The sequence below is a fragment of the Pantherophis guttatus genome, chromosome 4, assembly GCF_059756535.1.
Source record: "Pantherophis guttatus breed Tessera chromosome 4, ASM5975653v1, whole genome shotgun sequence".
Classification (NCBI taxonomy): domain Eukaryota; kingdom Metazoa; phylum Chordata; class Lepidosauria; order Squamata; family Colubridae; genus Pantherophis; species Pantherophis guttatus.
Genome location: NC_142066.1, coordinates 91207057 through 91226909, shown reverse-complemented (window position 1 = coordinate 91226909; position 19853 = coordinate 91207057).

Below are 19853 nucleotides of genomic sequence, written 5' to 3'. Positions count from 1 at the left end.
TTTGCATATCTAAGCTCTGTGTCAAAAGTCATGTTTTCTGGTTGAATGCAGTCCTACTGCCAATTCTGAGTGCCACTTTTGTCTAACTGTTCAGGGAAAGCTCAGATTTGAAAATTGTGTCTTTTTGGTATTTTCATACCTTGCATAACATGAATATGTGTTTCTATTGAAAATCTGAGCTTGTGTCCAAAGTTAAGTTTTCTGCTGAATTGAGCCCCACTGCCAATTCTGATGCCCTTTGTTCTAACTCCTCAGGCAAACCTCGTACTTGAAAATTGAATGTGTTTTTGCCCTTTTTCAGACTGTGGGGTACATGAATATGTGTTTCTTCTGCAAACCTGAGCTCTGTGTCAAAAGTTATGTTTTCTGGCTGAATTGAGCCCCACTGCCAATTCTGAGAGACACTTTGGTCTAACTCCTCAGGGATAGCTCAGATTTGAAAAAAATTACTGCTTTTTGGGCTTTTCAAACTGTGGGGTACATGAATATGTATTTGTTTTGCATATCTAAGCTCTGTGTCAAGAGTTATGTTTTCTGGTTGAATGCAGTCCTACTGCCAATTCTGAGAGACAACTTTGGTCTAACAACCCAAGGAAACCTCGTACTTGAAAATTGCGTCTTTTTTTGCCGTTTTTTTCACACCGTGGGGAACATGAATATGTGTTTCTTCTGCAAATCTGAACCTTTGTCCAAAGTTAATTTTTCTGGCTGAATTAAGCCCCATTGCCAATTCTGAGATAAACTTTGGTCTAACTGCTCAAGGAAACCTCGTACTTGAAAATTGAATGCGTTTTTGCCCTTTTTCAGACTGTTGGGAACATGAATATGTATTTGTTTTGCATATCTAAGCTCTGTGTCAAGAGTTATGTTTTCTGGTTGAATGCAGTCCTACTGCCAATTCTGATGTCCTTTGGTCTAACTCCTCAGGCAAACCTCGTAGTTGAAAATTGAATGTGTTTTTGCCCTTTTTCAGACCGTGGGGAACATGAATATGTGTTTCTTCTGCAAATCTGAGCTCTGTGTCAAAAGTTCCGCTTTCTGGCTAAATTGAGCCTTACTGCCAATTCTGAGAGGCACTTTGGTTTAACTCCTCAAGGAAACCTCGTACTTTAAAATTGAACGTGTTTTTGTCCTTTTTCACACCGTGGGAAACATGAAGATGTGTTTCTTCTGCAAATCTGAGCTCGGTGTCAAAAGTTTTGTTTTAAGGTTTAATTGCGCCCTACTGCCAATTCTGAGAGACACTTTGGTCTAACACCTCAGGGATAGCTCAGATTTGAAAAATTGACTGTTTTTTGGGCTTTTCAAACTGTGGGGTAAATGAATATGTGTTTGTTTTGCATATCTAAGCTCTGTGTCAAAAGTTAGTTTTCTGGTTTAATTGAGTCCTACTGCCAATTCAGATGCCCTTTGGTCTAACTCCTCAGGCAAACCTCCTATTTGAAATTTGAATGTGTTTTTGCCCTTTTTCAGACCGTGGGGAACATGAATATGTGTTTCTTCTTCAAATCTGAGCTCTTTTTTTTTTTTAGTTTGATTTATATGCCCCCTTTCTCCGGAGACTCAGGGCGGCTTACAATACGTTAAGCTCTCTGTCAAATGTTCCGTTTTCTGGCTGAATTGAGCCCTATTGCCAATTCTGAGAGACACTTTGGTCTATCTCCTCAGGGATAACCCAGATTTGAAAAATTTGTCTGTTTTTTGGGCTTTTCAGACTGTGGGGTACATGAATACGTGTTTCTTGTGCAAACCTGAGCTCTGTGTCAAAAGTTATGTTTTCTGGCTGAATTGAGCCCCACTGCCAATTCTGAGAGACACTTTGGTCTAACTCCTCAGGGATAGCTCAGATTTGAAAAAAATTACTGCTTTTTGGGCTTTTCAAACTGTGGGGTACATGAATATGTATTTGTTTTGCATATCTAAGCTCTGTGTCTTTGGTCTAACACCTCAGGGATAGCTAAGATTTGAAAAATTGACTGTTTTTTGGGCTTTTCAAACTGTGGGGTAAATGAATATGTGTTTGTTTTGCATATCTAAGCTCTGTGTCAAAAGTTAGTTTTCTGGTTTAATTGAGTCCTACTGCCAATTCAGATGCCCTTTGGTCTAACTCCTCAGGCAAACCTCCTATTTGAAATTTGAATGTGTTTTTGCCCTTTTTCAGACCGTGGGGAACATGAATATGTGTTTCTTCTTCAAATCTGAGCTCTTTTTTTTTTTTAGTTTGATTTATATGCCCCCTTTCTCCGGAGACTCAGGGCGGCTTACAATACGTTAAGCTCTCTGTCAAATGTTCCGTTTTCTGGCTGAATTGAGCCCTATTGCCAATTCTGAGAGACACTTTGGTCTATCTCCTCAGGGATAACCCAGATTTGAAAAATTTGTCTGTTTTTTGGGCTTTTCAGACTGTGGGGTACATGAATACGTGTTTCTTGTGCAAACCTGAGCTCTGTGTCAAAAGTTATGTTTTCTGGCTGAATTGAGCCCCACTGCCAATTCTGAGAGACACTTTGGTCTAACTCCTCAGGGATAGCTCAGATTTGAAAAAAATTACTGCTTTTTGGGCTTTTCAAACTGTGGGGTACATGAATATGTATTTGTTTTGCATATCTAAGCTCTGTGTCAAGAGTTATGTTTTCTGGTTGAATGCAGTCCTACTGCCAATTCTGAGAGACAACTTTGGTCTAACAACCCAAGGAAACCTCGTACTTGAAAATTGCGTCTATTTTTGCCGTTTTTTTCACACCGTGGGGAACATGAATATGTGTTTCTTCTGCAAATCTGAACCTTTGTCCAAAGTTAATTTTTCTGGCTGAATTGAGCCCCACTGCCAATTCTGAGATAAACTTTGGTCTAACTGCTCAAGGAAACCTCGTACTTGAAAATTGAATGCGTTTTTGCCCTTTTTCAGACCGTTGGGAACATGAATATGTATTTGTTTTGCATATCTAAGCTCTGTGTCAAGAGTTATGTTTTCTGGTTGAATGCAGTCCTACTGCCAATTCTGATGTCCTTTGGTCTAACTCCTCAGGCAAACCTCGTAGTTGAAAATTGAATGTGTTTTTGCCCTTTTTCAGACCGTGGGGAACATGAATATGTGTTTCTTCTGCAAATCTGAGCTCTGTGTCAAAAGTTCCGCTTTCTGGCTGAATTGAGCCCTACTGCCAATTCTGAGAGGCACTTTGGTTTAACTCCTCAAGGAAACCTCGTACTTGAAAATTGAACGTGTTTTTGTCCTTTTTCACACCGTGGGAAACATGAAGATGTGTTTCTTCTGCAAATCTGAGCTCGGTGTCAAAAGTTATGTTTTAAGGTTTAATTGCGCCCTACTGCCAATTCTGAGAGACACTTTGGTCTAACACCTCAGGGATAGCTAAGATTTGAAAAATTGACTGTTTTTTGGGCTTTTCAAACTGTGGGGTAAATGAATATGTGTTTGTTTTGCATATCTAAGCTCTGTGTCAAAAGTTAGTTTTCTGGTTTAATTGAGTCCTACTGCCAATTCAGATGCCCTTTGGTCTAACTCCTCAGGCAAACCTCGTATTTGAAATTTGAATGTGTTTTTGCCCTTTTTCAGACCGTGGGAAACATGAATATGTGTTTCTTCTGCATATCTGAGCTCTGTGTCAAAAGTTATGTTTTTTGGTTTAATGCAGTCCTACTGCCAATTCTGAGAGACACTTTGGTCTAAGTCCTCAGGGATAGCTCAGATTTGAAAAAATTGACTCTTTTTTGGGCTTTTCAGACCGTGGGTTACATGAATATGTATTTGTTTTGCATATCTAAGCTCTGTGTCAAAAGTCATGTTTTCTGGCTGAATGCAGTTCTACTGCCAATTCTGAGAGCCACTTTGGTCTAACTCCTCAGGGAAAGCTCAGATTTGAAAAAAATGACTCTTTTTAGGGCTTTTCAGACTGTGGGGTACATGAATATGTGTTTGTTTTGCATATCTAAGCTCTGTGTCAAAAGTCATGTTTTCTGGTTGAATGCAGTCCTACTGCCAATTCTGAGTGCCACTTTTGTCTACCTGTTCAGGGAAAGCTCAGATTTGAAAATTGTGTCTTTTTGGTATTTTCATACCTTGCATAACATGAATATGTGTTTCTATTGAAAATCTGAGCTTGTGTCCAAAGTTAAGTTTTCTGCTGAATTGAGCCCCACTGCCAATTCTGATGCCCTTTGTTCTAACTCCTCAGGCAAACCTCGTACTTGAAAATTGAATGTGTTTTTGCCCTTTTTCAGACTGTGGGGTACATGAATATGTGTTTCTTCTGCAAACCTGAGCTCTGTGTCAAAAGTTATGTTTTCTGGCTGAATTGAGCCCCACTGCCAATTCTGAGAGACACTTTGGTCTAACTCCTCAGGGATAGCTCAGATTTGAAAAAAATTACTGCTTTTTGGGCTTTTCAAACTGTGGGGTACATGAATATGTATTTGTTTTGCATATCTAAGCTCTGTGTCAAGAGTTATGTTTTCTGGTTTAATTGAGTCCTACTGCCAATTCAGATGCCCTTTGGTCTAACTCCTCAGGCAAACTTCCTATTTGAAATTTGAATGTGTTTTTGCCCTTTTTCAGACCGTGGGAAACATGAATATGTGTTTCTTCTTCAAATCTGAGCTCTTTTTTTTTTTTTAGTTTGATTTATATGCCCCCTTTCTCCGGAGACTCAGGGCGGCTTACAATACGTTAAGCTCTCTGTCAAATGTTCCGTTTTATGGCTGAATTGAGCCCTATTGCCAATTCTGAGAGACACTTTGGTCTATCTCCTCAGGGATAACTTAGATTTGAAAAATTTGTCTGTTTTTTGGGCTTTTCAGACTGTGGGGTACATGAATATGTGTTTCTTCTGCAAACCTGAGCTCTGTGTCAAAAGTTATGTTTTCTGGCTGAATTGAGCCCCACTGCCAATTCTGAGAGACACTTTGGTCTAACTCCTCAGGGATAGCTCAGATTTGAAAAAAATTACTGCTTTTTGGGCTTTTCAAACAGTGGGGTACATGAATATGTATTTGTTTTGCATATCTGAGCTCTGTGACAAAAGTTAGTTTTCTGGTTTAATTGAGTCCTACTGCCAATTCAGATGCCCTTTGGTCTAACTCCTCAGGCAAACCTCGTATTTGAAATTTGAATGTGTTTTTGCCCTTTTTCAGACCGTGGGAAACATGAATATGTGTTTCTTCTGCAAAATTGGGGTTTGTGTCAAAAGTTATGTTTTCTGGTTGAATGCAGTCCTACTGCCAAATGTGAGAGACACTTTGGTCTATCTCCTCAGGGAAAGCTCAGATTTGAAAAAAATTACTGCTTTTTGGGCTTTTCAGATTGTGGGGTACATGAATATGTGTTTGTTTTGCATATCTAAGCTCTGTGTCAAGAGTTATGTTTTCTGGTTGAATGCAGTCCTACTGCCAATTCTGAGAGACAACTTTGGTCTAACAACCCAAGGAAACCTCGTACTTGAAAATTGCGTCTATTTTTGCCGTTTTTTCCAGACCGTGGGGAACATGAATATGTGTTTCTTCTGCAAATCTGAACCTTTGTCCAAAGTTAATTTTTCTGGCTGAATTAAGCCCCACTGCCAATTCTGAGATAAACTTTGGTCTAACTGCTCAAGAAAACCTCGTACTTGAAAATTGAATGCGTTTTTGCCCTTTTTCAGACTGTTGGGAACATGAATATGTATTTGTTTTGCATATCTAAGCTCTGTGTCAAGAGTTATGTTTTCTGGTTGAATGCAGTCCTACTGCCAATTCTGATGTCCTTTGGTCTAACTCCTCAGGCAAACCTCGTAGTTGAAAATTGAATGTGTTTTTGCCCTTTTTCAGACCGTGGGGAACATGAATATGTGTTTCTTCTGCAAATCTGAGCTCTGTGTCAAAAGTTCCGCTTTCTGGCTAAATTGAGCCCTACTGCCAATTCTGAGAGGCACTTTGGTTTAACTCCTCAAGGAAACCTCGTACTTTAAAATTGAACGTGTTTTTGTCCTTTTTCACACCGTGGGAAACATGAAGATGTGTTTCTTCTGCAAATCTGAGCTCGGTGTCAAAAGTTTTGTTTTAAGGTTTAATTGCGCCCTACTGCCAATTCTGAGAGACACTTTGGTCTAACACCTCAGGGATAGCTCAGATTTGAAAAATTGACTGTTTTTTGGGCTTTTCAAACTGTGGGGTAAATGAATATGTGTTTGTTTTGCATATCTAAGCTCTGTGTCAAAAGTTAGTTTTCTGGTTTAATTGAGTCCTACTGCCAATTCAGATGCCCTTTGGTCTAACTCCTCAGGCAAACCTCCTATTTGAAATTTGAATGTGTTTTTGCCCTTTTTCAGACCGTGGGGAACATGAATATGTGTTTCTTCTTCAAATCTGAGCTCTTTTTTTTTTTTAGTTTGATTTATATGCCCCCTTTCTCCGGAGACTCAGGGCGGCTTACAATACGTTAAGCTCTCTGTCAAATGTTCCGTTTTCTGGCTGAATTGAGCCCTATTGCCAATTCTGAGAGACACTTTGGTCTATCTCCTCAGGGATAACCCAGATTTGAAAAATTTGTCTGTTTTTTGGGCTTTTCAGACTGTGGGGTACATGAATACGTGTTTCTTGTGCAAACCTGAGCTCTGTGTCAAAAGTTATGTTTTCTGGCTGAATTGAGCCCCACTGCCAATTCTGAGAGACACTTTGGTCTAACTCCTCAGGGATAGCTCAGATTTGAAAAAAATTACTGCTTTTTGGGCTTTTCAAACTGTGGGGTACATGAATATGTATTTGTTTTGCATATCTAAGCTCTGTGTCTTTGGTCTAACACCTCAGGGATAGCTAAGATTTGAAAAATTGACTGTTTTTTGGGCTTTTCAAACTGTGGGGTAAATGAATATGTGTTTGTTTTGCATATCTAAGCTCTGTGTCAAAAGTTAGTTTTCTGGTTTAATTGAGTCCTACTGCCAATTCAGATGCCCTTTGGTCTAACTCCTCAGGCAAACCTCCTATTTGAAATTTGAATGTGTTTTTGCCCTTTTTCAGACCGTGGGGAACATGAATATGTGTTTCTTCTTCAAATCTGAGCTCTTTTTTTTTTTTAGTTTGATTTATATGCCCCCTTTCTCCGGAGACTCAGGGCGGCTTACAATACGTTAAGCTCTCTGTCAAATGTTCCGTTTTCTGGCTGAATTGAGCCCTATTGCCAATTCTGAGAGACACTTTGGTCTATCTCCTCAGGGATAACCCAGATTTGAAAAATTTGTCTGTTTTTTGGGCTTTTCAGACTGTGGGGTACATGAATACGTGTTTCTTGTGCAAACCTGAGCTCTGTGTCAAAAGTTATGTTTTCTGGCTGAATTGAGCCCCACTGCCAATTCTGAGAGACACTTTGGTCTAACTCCTCAGGGATAGCTCAGATTTGAAAAAAATTACTGCTTTTTGGGCTTTTCAAACTGTGGGGTACATGAATATGTATTTGTTTTGCATATCTAAGCTCTGTGTCAAGAGTTATGTTTTCTGGTTGAATGCAGTCCTACTGCCAATTCTGAGAGACAACTTTGGTCTAACAACCCAAGGAAACCTCGTACTTGAAAATTGCGTCTATTTTTGCCGTTTTTTTCACACCGTGGGGAACATGAATATGTGTTTCTTCTGCAAATCTGAACCTTTGTCCAAAGTTAATTTTTCTGGCTGAATTGAGCCCCACTGCCAATTCTGAGATAAACTTTGGTCTAACTGCTCAAGGAAACCTCGTACTTGAAAATTGAATGCGTTTTTGCCCTTTTTCAGACCGTTGGGAACATGAATATGTATTTGTTTTGCATATCTAAGCTCTGTGTCAAGAGTTATGTTTTCTGGTTGAATGCAGTCCTACTGCCAATTCTGATGTCCTTTGGTCTAACTCCTCAGGCAAACCTCGTAGTTGAAAATTGAATGTGTTTTTGCCCTTTTTCAGACCGTGGGGAACATGAATATGTGTTTCTTCTGCAAATCTGAGCTCTGTGTCAAAAGTTCCGCTTTCTGGCTGAATTGAGCCCTACTGCCAATTCTGAGAGGCACTTTGGTTTAACTCCTCAAGGAAACCTCGTACTTGAAAATTGAACGTGTTTTTGTCCTTTTTCACACCGTGGGAAACATGAAGATGTGTTTCTTCTGCAAATCTGAGCTCGGTGTCAAAAGTTATGTTTTAAGGTTTAATTGCGCCCTACTGCCAATTCTGAGAGACACTTTGGTCTAACACCTCAGGGATAGCTAAGATTTGAAAAATTGACTGTTTTTTGGGCTTTTCAAACTGTGGGGTAAATGAATATGTGTTTGTTTTGCATATCTAAGCTCTGTGTCAAAAGTTAGTTTTCTGGTTTAATTGAGTCCTACTGCCAATTCAGATGCCCTTTGGTCTAACTCCTCAGGCAAACCTCGTATTTGAAATTTGAATGTGTTTTTGCCCTTTTTCAGACCGTGGGAAACATGAATATGTGTTTCTTCTGCATATCTGAGCTCTGTGTCAAAAGTTATGTTTTTTGGTTTAATGCAGTCCTACTGCCAATTCTGAGAGACACTTTGGTCTAAGTCCTCAGGGATAGCTCAGATTTGAAAAAATTGACTCTTTTTTGGGCTTTTCAGACCGTGGGTTACATGAATATGTATTTGTTTTGCATATCTAAGCTCTGTGTCAAAAGTCATGTTTTCTGGCTGAATGCAGTTCTACTGCCAATTCTGAGAGCCACTTTGGTCTAACTCCTCAGGGAAAGCTCAGATTTGAAAAAAATGACTCTTTTTAGGGCTTTTCAGACTGTGGGGTACATGAATATGTGTTTGTTTTGCATATCTAAGCTCTGTGTCAAAAGTCATGTTTTCTGGTTGAATGCAGTCCTACTGCCAATTCTGAGTGCCACTTTTGTCTACCTGTTCAGGGAAAGCTCAGATTTGAAAATTGTGTCTTTTTGGTATTTTCATACCTTGCATAACATGAATATGTGTTTCTATTGAAAATCTGAGCTTGTGTCCAAAGTTAAGTTTTCTGCTGAATTGAGCCCCACTGCCAATTCTGATGCCCTTTGTTCTAACTCCTCAGGCAAACCTCGTACTTGAAAATTGAATGTGTTTTTGCCCTTTTTCAGACTGTGGGGTACATGAATATGTGTTTCTTCTGCAAACCTGAGCTCTGTGTCAAAAGTTATGTTTTCTGGCTGAATTGAGCCCCACTGCCAATTCTGAGAGACACTTTGGTCTAACTCCTCAGGGATAGCTCAGATTTGAAAAAAATTACTGCTTTTTGGGCTTTTCAAACTGTGGGGTACATGAATATGTATTTGTTTTGCATATCTAAGCTCTGTGTCAAGAGTTATGTTTTCTGGTTTAATTGAGTCCTACTGCCAATTCAGATGCCCTTTGGTCTAACTCCTCAGGCAAACTTCCTATTTGAAATTTGAATGTGTTTTTGCCCTTTTTCAGACCGTGGGAAACATGAATATGTGTTTCTTCTTCAAATCTGAGCTCTTTTTTTTTTTTTAGTTTGATTTATATGCCCCCTTTCTCCGGAGACTCAGGGCGGCTTACAATACGTTAAGCTCTCTGTCAAATGTTCCGTTTTATGGCTGAATTGAGCCCTATTGCCAATTCTGAGAGACACTTTGGTCTATCTCCTCAGGGATAACTTAGATTTGAAAAATTTGTCTGTTTTTTGGGCTTTTCAGACTGTGGGGTACATGAATATGTGTTTCTTCTGCAAACCTGAGCTCTGTGTCAAAAGTTATGTTTTCTGGCTGAATTGAGCCCCACTGCCAATTCTGAGAGACACTTTGGTCTAACTCCTCAGGGATAGCTCAGATTTGAAAAAAATTACTGCTTTTTGGGCTTTTCAAACAGTGGGGTACATGAATATGTATTTGTTTTGCATATCTGAGCTCTGTGACAAAAGTTAGTTTTCTGGTTTAATTGAGTCCTACTGCCAATTCAGATGCCCTTTGGTCTAACTCCTCAGGCAAACCTCGTATTTGAAATTTGAATGTGTTTTTGCCCTTTTTCAGACCGTGGGAAACATGAATATGTGTTTCTTCTGCAAAATTGGGGTTTGTGTCAAAAGTTATGTTTTCTGGTTGAATGCAGTCCTACTGCCAAATGTGAGAGACACTTTGGTCTATCTCCTCAGGGAAAGCTCAGATTTGAAAAAAATTACTGCTTTTTGGGCTTTTCAGATTGTGGGGTACATGAATATGTGTTTGTTTTGCATATCTAAGCTCTGTGTCAAGAGTTATGTTTTCTGGTTGAATGCAGTCCTACTGCCAATTCTGAGAGACAACTTTGGTCTAACAACCCAAGGAAACCTCGTACTTGAAAATTGCGTCTATTTTTGCCGTTTTTTTCAGACCGTGGGGAACATGAATATGTGTTTCTTCTGCAAATCTGAACCTTTGTCCAAAGTTAATTTTTCTGGCTGAATTAAGCCCCACTGCCAATTCTGAGATAAACTTTGGTCTAACTGCTCAAGAAAACCTCGTACTTGAAAATTGAATGCGTTTTTGCCCTTTTTCAGACTGTTGGGAACATGAATATGTATTTGTTTTGCATATCTAAGCTCTGTGTCAAGAGTTATGTTTTCTGGTTGAATGCAGTCCTACTGCCAATTCTGATGTCCTTTGGTCTAACTCCTCAGGCAAACCTCGTAGTTGAAAATTGAATGTGTTTTTGCCCTTTTTCAGACCGTGGGGAACATGAATATGTGTTTCTTCTGCAAATCTGAGCTCTGTGTCAAAAGTTCCGCTTTCTGGCTAAATTGAGCCCTACTGCCAATTCTGAGAGGCACTTTGGTTTAACTCCTCAAGGAAACCTCGTACTTTAAAATTGAACGTGTTTTTGTCCTTTTTCACACCGTGGGAAACATGAAGATGTGTTTCTTCTGCAAATCTGAGCTCGGTGTCAAAAGTTATGTTTTAAGGTTTAATTGCGCCCTACTGCCAATTCTGAGAGACACTTTGGTCTAACACCTCAGGGATAGCTCAGATTTGAAAAATTGACTGTTTTTTGGGCTTTTCAAACTGTCCGGTAAATGAATATGTGTTTGTTTTGCATATCTAAGCTCTGTGTCAAAAGTTAGTTTTCTGGTTTAATTGAGTCCTACTGCCAATTCAGATGCCCTTTGGTCTAACTCCTCAGGCAAACCTCCTATTTGAAATTTGAATGTGTTTTTGCCCTTTTTCAGACCGTGGGAAACATGAATATGTGTTTCTTCTGCAAATCTGAGCTCTGTGTCAAAAGTTCCGTTTTCTGGCTGAATTGAGCCCTACTGCCAATTCTGAGAGACACTTTGGTCTATCTCCTCAGGGAAAGCTCAAATTTGAAAAAAATTGTCTCTTTTTTGGGCTTTTCAGATTGTGGGGTACATGAATATGTGTTTGTTTTGCATATCTAAGCTTGTGCAAAAATTATGTTTTCTGGCTGAATTGAGCCCCACTGCCAATTCTGAGATAAACTTTGGTCTAACACCTCAAGGAAACCTTGTACTTGAAAATTGAATGTGTTTTTCCCCTTTTTCAAACTGTGGGGAACATGAATATGTGTTTCTTCTGCATATCTGAGCTCTGTGTCAAAAGTTATGTTTTCTGGCTGAATTGAGCCCCACTGCCAATTCTGAGAGACACTTTGGTCTAACTCCTCAGGGATAGCTCAGATTTGAAAAAAATTACTGCTTTTTGGGCTTTTCAAACTGTGGGGTACATGAATATGTATTTGTTTTGCATATCTAAGCTCTGTGTCAAGAGTTATGTTTTCTGGTTGAATGCAGTCCTACTGCCAATTCTGAGAGTCACTTTGGTCTAAGTCCTCAGGGATAGCTCAGATTTGAAAAAATTGACTCTTTGTTGGGCTTTTCAGACCGTGGGTTACATGAATATGTATTTGTTTTGCATATCTAAGCTCTGTGTCAAAAGTCATGTTTTCTGGCTGAATTGAGCACTACTGCCAATTCTGAGAGACACTTTGGTCTAACTCTTCAGTGATAGCTCTTATTTGAAAAAAATGACTCTTTTTAGGGCTTTTCAGACTGTGGGGTACATGAATATGTGTTTGTTTTGTATATCTAAGCTCTGTGTCAAAAGTTATGTCTTCTGGTTGAATGCAGTCCTACTGCCAATTCTGAGTGCCACTTTTGTCTAACTGTTCAGGGAAAGCTCAGATTTGAAAATTGTGTCTTTTTGGTATTTTCATACCTTGCATAACATGAATATGTGTTTCTATTGAAAATCTGAGCTTGTGTCCAAAGTTAAGTTTTCTGCTGAATTGAGCCCCACTGCCAATTCTGATGCCCTTTGTTCTAACTCCTCAGGCAAACCTCGTACTTGAAAATTGAATGTGTTTTTGCCCTTTTTCAGACTGTGGGGAACATGAATATGTGTTTCTTCTTCAAATCTGAGCTCTTTTTTTTTTTTAGTTTGATTTATATGCCCCCTTTCTCCGGAGACTCAGGGCGGCTTACAATACGTTAAGCTCTCTGTCAAATGTTCCGTTTTCTGGCTGAATTGAGCCCTATTGCCAATTCTGAGAGACACTTTGGTCTATCTCCTCAGGGATAACTCAGATTTGAAAAATTTGTCTGTTTTTGGGGCTTTTCAGACTGTGGGGTACATGAATATGTGTTTCTTCTGCAAACCTGAGCTCTGTGTCAAAAGTTATGTTTTCTGGCTGAATTGAGCCCCACTGCCAATTCTGAGAGACACTTTGGTCTAACTCCTCAGGGATAGCTCAGATTTGAAAAAAATTACTGCTTTTTGGGCTTTTCAAACTGTGGGGTACATGAATATGTATTTGTTTTGCATATCTAAGCTCTGTGTCAAGAGTTATGTTTTCTGGTTGAATGCAGTCCTACTGCCAATTCTGAGAGACAACTTTGGTCTAACAACCCAAGGAAACCTCGTACTTGAAAATTGCGTCTATTTTTGCCGTTTTTTTCACACCGTGGGGAACATGAATATGTGTTTCTTTCGTATATCTGAGCTCTGTGTCAAAAGTTAGTTTTCTGGTTTAATTGAGTCCTACTGCCAATTCAGATGCCCTTTGGTCTAACTCCTCAGGCAAACCTCGTATTTGAAATTTGAATGTGTTTTTGCCCTTTTTCAGACCGTGGGAAACATGAATATGTGTTTCTTCTGCAAAATTGGGGTTTGTGTCAAAAGTTATGTTTTCTGGTTGAATGCAGTCCTACTGCCAATTCTGATGCCCTTTGGTCTAACTCCTCAGGCAAACCTCGTACTTCAAAATTGAATGTGTTTTTGCCCTTTTTCACACCGTGGGAAACATGAATATGTGTTTCGTTCGTATATCTGAGCTCTGTGTCAAAAGTTAGTTTTCTGGTTTAATTGAGTCCTACTGCCAATTCAGATGCCCTTTGGTCTAACTCCTCAGGCAAACCTCGTATTTGAAATTTGAATGTGTTTTTGCCCTTTTTCAGACCGTGGGAAACATGAATATGTGTTTCTTCTGCAAAATTGGGGTTTGTGTCAAAAGTTATGTTTTCTGGTTGAATGCAGTCCTACTGCCAAATGTGAGAGACACTTTGGTCTATCTCCTCAGGGAAAGCTCAGATTTGAAAAAAATTTTCTGTTTTTTGGGTTTTTCAGATTGTGGGGTACATGAATATGTGTTTGTTTTGCATATCTAAGCTCTGTGTCAAAAGTTATATTTTCTGGTTGAATGCAGTCCTACTGCCAATTCTGAGAGACACTTTGGTCTAACTCCTCAGGCAAACGTCGTAGTTGAAAATTGAATGTGTTTTTGCCCTTTTTCAGACCGTGGGGAACATGAATATGTGTTTCTTCTGCAAATCTGAGCTCTGTGTCAAAAGTTATGTTTTCTGGTTGAATGCAGTCCTACTGCCTATTCTGAGATACAGCTTTGGTCTAACTCCTCAGGGAAAGCTCAGATTTGAAAATTGTGTGTTTTTTGTATTTTCATACCTTTCATAACATGAATATGTGTTTCTTTTGAAAATCTGAGTTTGCGTCCAAAGTTAAGTTTTCTGGCTGAATTGAGACCCACTGCCAATTCTGAAATAAACTTTGGTCTAACTCCTCAAGGAAACCTCGTACTTGAAAATTGCATGTGTTTTTGCCCTTTTTCAGTCCATGGGGAACATGAATATGTGTTTCTTCTGCGTATCTGAGCTCTGTGTCAAAAGTTATGCTTTCTGGTTTAATTGAGCCCTACTGCCAATTCTGAGAGTCACTTTGGTCTAACTCCTCAGGGATAGCTCAGATTTGAAAAAATTGACTCTTTTTTGGGCTTTTCAGACTGTGGGGAACATGAATATGTGTTTCTTCTGCATATCTGAGCTCTGTGTCAAAAGTTTTGTTTTCTGGTTGAATGCAGTCCTACTGCCAATTCTGAGAGACACTTTGGTCTAAGTCCTCAGGGATAGCTCAGATTTGAAAAAATTGACTCTTTTTTGGGCTTTTCAGACCGTGGGTTACATGAATATGTATTTGTTTTGCATATCTAAGCTCTCTGTCAAAAGTTATGTCTTCTGGTTGAATGCAGTCCTACTGCCAATTCTGAGAGCCACTTTGGTCTAACTCCTCAGGGAAAGCTCAGATTTGAAAAAAATGACTCTTTTTACGGCTTTTCAGACTGTGGGGTACATGAATATGTGTTTGTTTTGCATATCTAAGCTCTGTGTCAAAAGTCATGTTTTCTGGCTGAATTGAGAACTACTGCCAATTCTGAGAGACACTTTGGTCTAACTCTTCAGTGATAGCTCTGATTTGAAAAAAATGACTCTTTTTAGGGCTTTTCAGACTGTGGGGTACATGAATATGTGTTTGTTTTGTATATCTAAGCTCTGTGTCAAAAGTTATGTCTTCTGGTTGAATGCAGTCCTACTGCCAATTCTGAGTGCCACTTTTGTCTAACTGTTCAGGGAAAGCTCAGATTTGAAAATTGTGTCTTTTTGGTATTTTCATACCTTGCATAACATGAATATGTGTTTCTATTGAAAATCTGAGCTTGTGTCCAAAGTTAAGTTTTCTGCTGAATTGAGCCCCACTGCCAATTCTGATGCCCTTTGTTCTAACTCCTCAGGCAAACGTCATAGTTGAAAATTGAATGTGTTTTTGCCCTTTTTCAGACCGTGGGGAACATGAATATGTGTTTCTTCTGCAAATCTGAGCTCTGTGTCAAAAGTTATGTTTTCTGGTTGAATGCAGTCCTACTGCCTATTCTGAGATACAGCTTTGGTCTAACTCCTCAGGGAAAGCTCAGATTTGAAAATTGTGTGTTTTTTGTATTTTCATACCTTTCATAACATGAATATGTGTTTCTTTTGAAAATCTGAGTTTGCGTCCAAAGTTAATTTTTCTGGCTGAATTGAGACCCACTGCCAATTCTGAAATAAACTTTGGTCTAACTCCTCAAGGAAACCTCATACTTGAAAATTGCATGTGTTTTTGCCCTTTTTCAGTCCATGGGGAACATGAATATGTGTTTCTTCTGCGTATCTGAGCTCTGTGTCAAAAGTTATGCTTTCTGGTTTAATTGAGCCCTACTGCCAATTCTGAGAGTCACTTTGGTCTAACTCCTCAGGGATAGCTCAGATTTGAAAAAATTGACTCTTTTTTGGGCTTTTCAGACTGTGGGGAACATGAATATGTGTTTCTTCTGCATATCTGAGCTCTGTGTCAAAAGTTTTGTTTTCTGGTTGAATGCAGTCCTACTGCCAATTCTGAGAGACACTTTGGTCTAAGTCCTCAGGGATAGCTCAGATTTGAAAAAATTGACTCTTTTTTGGGCTTTTCAGACAGTGGGTTACATGAATATGTATTTGTTTTGCATATCTAAGCTCTGTGTCAAAAGTTATGTCTTCTGGTTGAATGCAGTCCTACTGCCAATTCTGAGAGCCACTTTGGTCTAACTCCTCAGGGAAAGCTCAGATTTGAAAAAAATGACTCTTTTTACGGCTTTTCAGACTGTGGGGTACATGAATATGTGTTTGTTTTGCATATCTAAGCTCTGTGTCAAAAGTCATGTTTTCTGGCTGAATTGAGCACTACTGCCAATTCTGAGAGACACTTTGGTCTAACTCTTCAGTGATAGCTCTGATTTGAAAAAAATGACTCTTTTTAGGGCTTTTCAGACTGTGGGGTACATGAATATGTGTTTGTTTTGTATATCTAAGCTCTGTGTCAAAAGTTATGTCTTCTGGTTGAATGCAGTCCTACTGCCAATTCTGAGTGCCACTTTTGTCTAACTGTTCAGGGAAAGCTCAGATTTGAAAATTGTGTCTTTTTGGTATTTTCATACCTTGCATAACATGAATATGTGTTTCTATTGAAAATCTGAGCTTGTGTCCAAAGTTAAGTTTTCTGCTGAATTGAGCCCCACTGCCAATTCTGATGCCCTTTGGTCTAACTCCTCAGGCAAACCTCGTACTTGAAAATTGAATGTGTTTTTGCCCTTTTTCAGACTGTGGGGAACATGAATATGTGTTTCTTCTTCAAATCTGAGCTCTTTTTTTTTTTTAGTTTGATTTATATGCCCCCTTTCTCCGGAGACTCAGGGCGGCTTACAATACGTTAAGCTCTCTGTCAAATGTTCCGTTTTCTGGCTGAATTGAGCCCTATTGCCAATTCTGAGAGACACTTTGGTCTATCTCCTCAGGGATAACTCAGATTTGAAAAATTTGTCTGTTTTTTGGGCTTTTCAGACTGTGGGGTACATGAATATGTGTTTCTTCTGCAAACCTGAGCTCTGTGTCAAAAGTTATGTTTTCTGGCTGAATTGAGCCCCACTGCCAATTCTGAGAGACACTTTGGTCTAACTCCTCAGGGATAGCTCAGATTTGAAAAAAATTACTGCTTTTTGGGCTTTTCAAACTGTGGGGTACATGAATATGTATTTGTTTTGCATATCTAAGCTCTGTGTCAAGAGTTATGTTTTCTGGTTGAATGCAGTCCTACTGCCAATTCTGAGAGACAACTTTGGTCTATCAACCCAAGGAAACCTCGTACTTGAAAATTGCGTCTATTTTTGCCGTTTTTTTCACACCGTGGGGAACATGAATATGTGTTTCTTTCGTATATCTGAGCTCTGTGTCAAAAGTTAGTTTTCTGGTTTAATTGAGTCCTACTGCCAATTCAGATGCCCTTTGGTCTAACTCCTCAGGCAAACCTCGTATTTGAAATTTGAATGTGTTTTTGCCCTTTTTCAGACCGTGGGAAACATGAATATGTGTTTCTTCTGCAAAATTGGGGTTTGTGTCAAAAGTTATGTTTTCTGGTTGAATGCAGTCCTACTGCCAATTCTGATGCCCTTTGGTCTAACTCCTCAGGCAAACCTCGTACTTCAAAATTGAATGTGTTTTTGCCCTTTTTCACACCGTGGGAAACATGAATATGTGTTTCTTTCGTATATCTGAGCTCTGTGTCAAAAGTTAGTTTTCTGGTTTAATTGAGTCCTACTGCCAATTCAGATGCCCTTTGGTCTAACTCCTCAGGCAAACCTCGTATTTGAAATTTGAATGTGTTTTTGCCCTTTTTCAGACCGTGGGAAACATGAATATGTGTTTCTTCTGCAAAATTGGGGTTTGTGTCAAAAGTTATGTTTTCTGGTTGAATGCAGGCCTACTGCCAAATGTGAGAGACACTTTGGTCTATCTCCTCAGGGAAAGCTCAGATTTGAAAAAATTTTTCTGTTTTTTGGGTTTTTCAGATTGTGGGGTACATGAATATGTGTTTGTTTTGTATATCTAAGCTCTGTGTCAAAAGTTATATTTTCTGGTTGAATGCAGTCCTACTGCCAATTCTGAGAGACACTTTGGTCTAACTCCTCAGGCAAACGTCGTAGTTGAAAATTGAATGTGTTTTTGCCCTTTTTCAGACCGTGGGGAACATGAATATGTGTTTCTTCTGCAAATCTGAGCTCTGTGTCAAAAGTTATGTTTTCTGGTTGAATGCAGTCCTACTGCCTATTCTGAGATACAGCTTTGGTCTAACTCCTCAGGGAAAGCTCAGATTTGAAAATTGTGTGTTTTTTGTATTTTCATACCTTTCATAACATGAATATGTGTTTCTTTTGAAAATCTGAGTTTGCGTCCAAAGTTAAGTTTTCTGGCTGAATTGAGACCGACTGCCAATTCTGAAATAAACTTTGGTCTAACTCCTCAAGGAAACCTCCTACTTGAAAATTGCATGTGTTTTTGCCCTTTTTCAGTCCATGGGGAACATGAATATGTGTTTCTTCTGCATATCTGAGCTCTGTGTCAAAAGTTATGCTTTCTGGTTTAATTGAGCCCTACTGCCAATTCTGAGAGTCACTTTGGTCTAACTCCTCAGGGATAGCTCAGATTTGAAAAAATTGACTCTTTTTTGGGCTTTTCAGACTGTGGGGAACATGAATATGTGTTTCTTCTGCATATCTGAGCTCTGTGTCAAAAGTTTTGTTTTCTGGTTGAATGCAGTCCTACTGCCAATTCTGAGAGACACTTTGGTCTAACTCTTCAGTAATAGCTCTGATTTGAAAAAAAATGACTCTTTTTAGGGCTTTTCAGACTGTGGGGTAAATGAATATGTGTTTGTTTTGCATATCTAAGCTCTGTGTCAAAAGTTAGTTTTCTGGTTTAATTGAGTCCTACTGCCAATTCAGATGCCCTTTGGTCTAACTCCTCAGGCAAACCTCGTATTTGAAATTTGAATGTGTTTTTGCCATTTTTCAGACCGTGGGAAACATGAATATGTGTTTCTTCTTCAAATCTGAGCTCTTTTTTTTTTTTTAGTTTGATTTATATGCCCCCTTTCTCCGGAGACTCAGGGCGGCTTACAATACGTTAAGCTCTCTGTCAAATGTTCCGTTTTCTGGCTGAATTGAGCCCTATTGCCAATTCTGAGAGACACTTTGGTCTATCTCCTCAGGGATAACTCAGATTTGAAAAATTTGTCTGTTTTTTGGGCTTTTCAGACTGTGGGGTACATGAATATGTGTTTCTTCTGCAAACCTGAGCTCTGTGTCAAAAGTTATGTTTTCTGGCTGAATTGAGCCCCACTGCCAATTCTGAGAGACACTTTGGTCTAACTCCTCAGGGATAGCTCAGATTTGAAAAAAATTACTGCTTTTTGGGCTTTTCAAACTGTGGGGTACATGAATATGTATTTGTTTTGCATATCTAAGCTCTGTGTCAAGAGTTACGTTTTCTGGTTGAATTCAGTCCTACTGCCAATTCTGAGAGAAAACTTTGGTCTAACAACCCAAGGAAACCTCGTACTTGAAAATTGCGTCTATTTTTGCCGTTTTTTTCACACCGTGGGGAACATGAATATGTGTTTCTTCTGCAAATCTGAACCTTTGTCCAAAGTTAATTTTTCTGGCTGAATTGAGCCCCACTGCCAATTCTGAGATAAACTTTGGTCTAACTGCTCAAGGAAACCTCGTACTTGAAAATTGAATGCGTTTTTGCCCTTTTTCAGACCGTTGGGAACATGAATATGTATTTGTTTTGCATATCTAAGCTCTGTGTCAAGAGTTATGTTTTCTGTTTGAATGCAGTCCTACTGCCAATTCTGATGTCCTTTGGTCTAACTCCTCAGGCAAACCTCGTAGTTGAAAATTGAATGTGTTTTTCCCTTTTTCAGACCGTGGGGAACATGAATATGTGTTTCTTCTGCAAATCTGAGCTCTGTGTCAAAAGTTCCGCTTTCTGGCTGAATTGAGCCCTACTGCCAATTCTGAGAGGCACTTTGGTTTAACTCCTCAAGGAAACCTCGTACTTGAAAATTGAACGTGTTTTTGTCCTTTTTCACACCGTGGGAAACATGAAGATGTGTTTCTTCTGCAAATCTGAGCTCGGTGTCAAAAGTTATGTTTTAAGGTTTAATTGCGCCCTACTGCCAATTCTGAGAGACACTTTG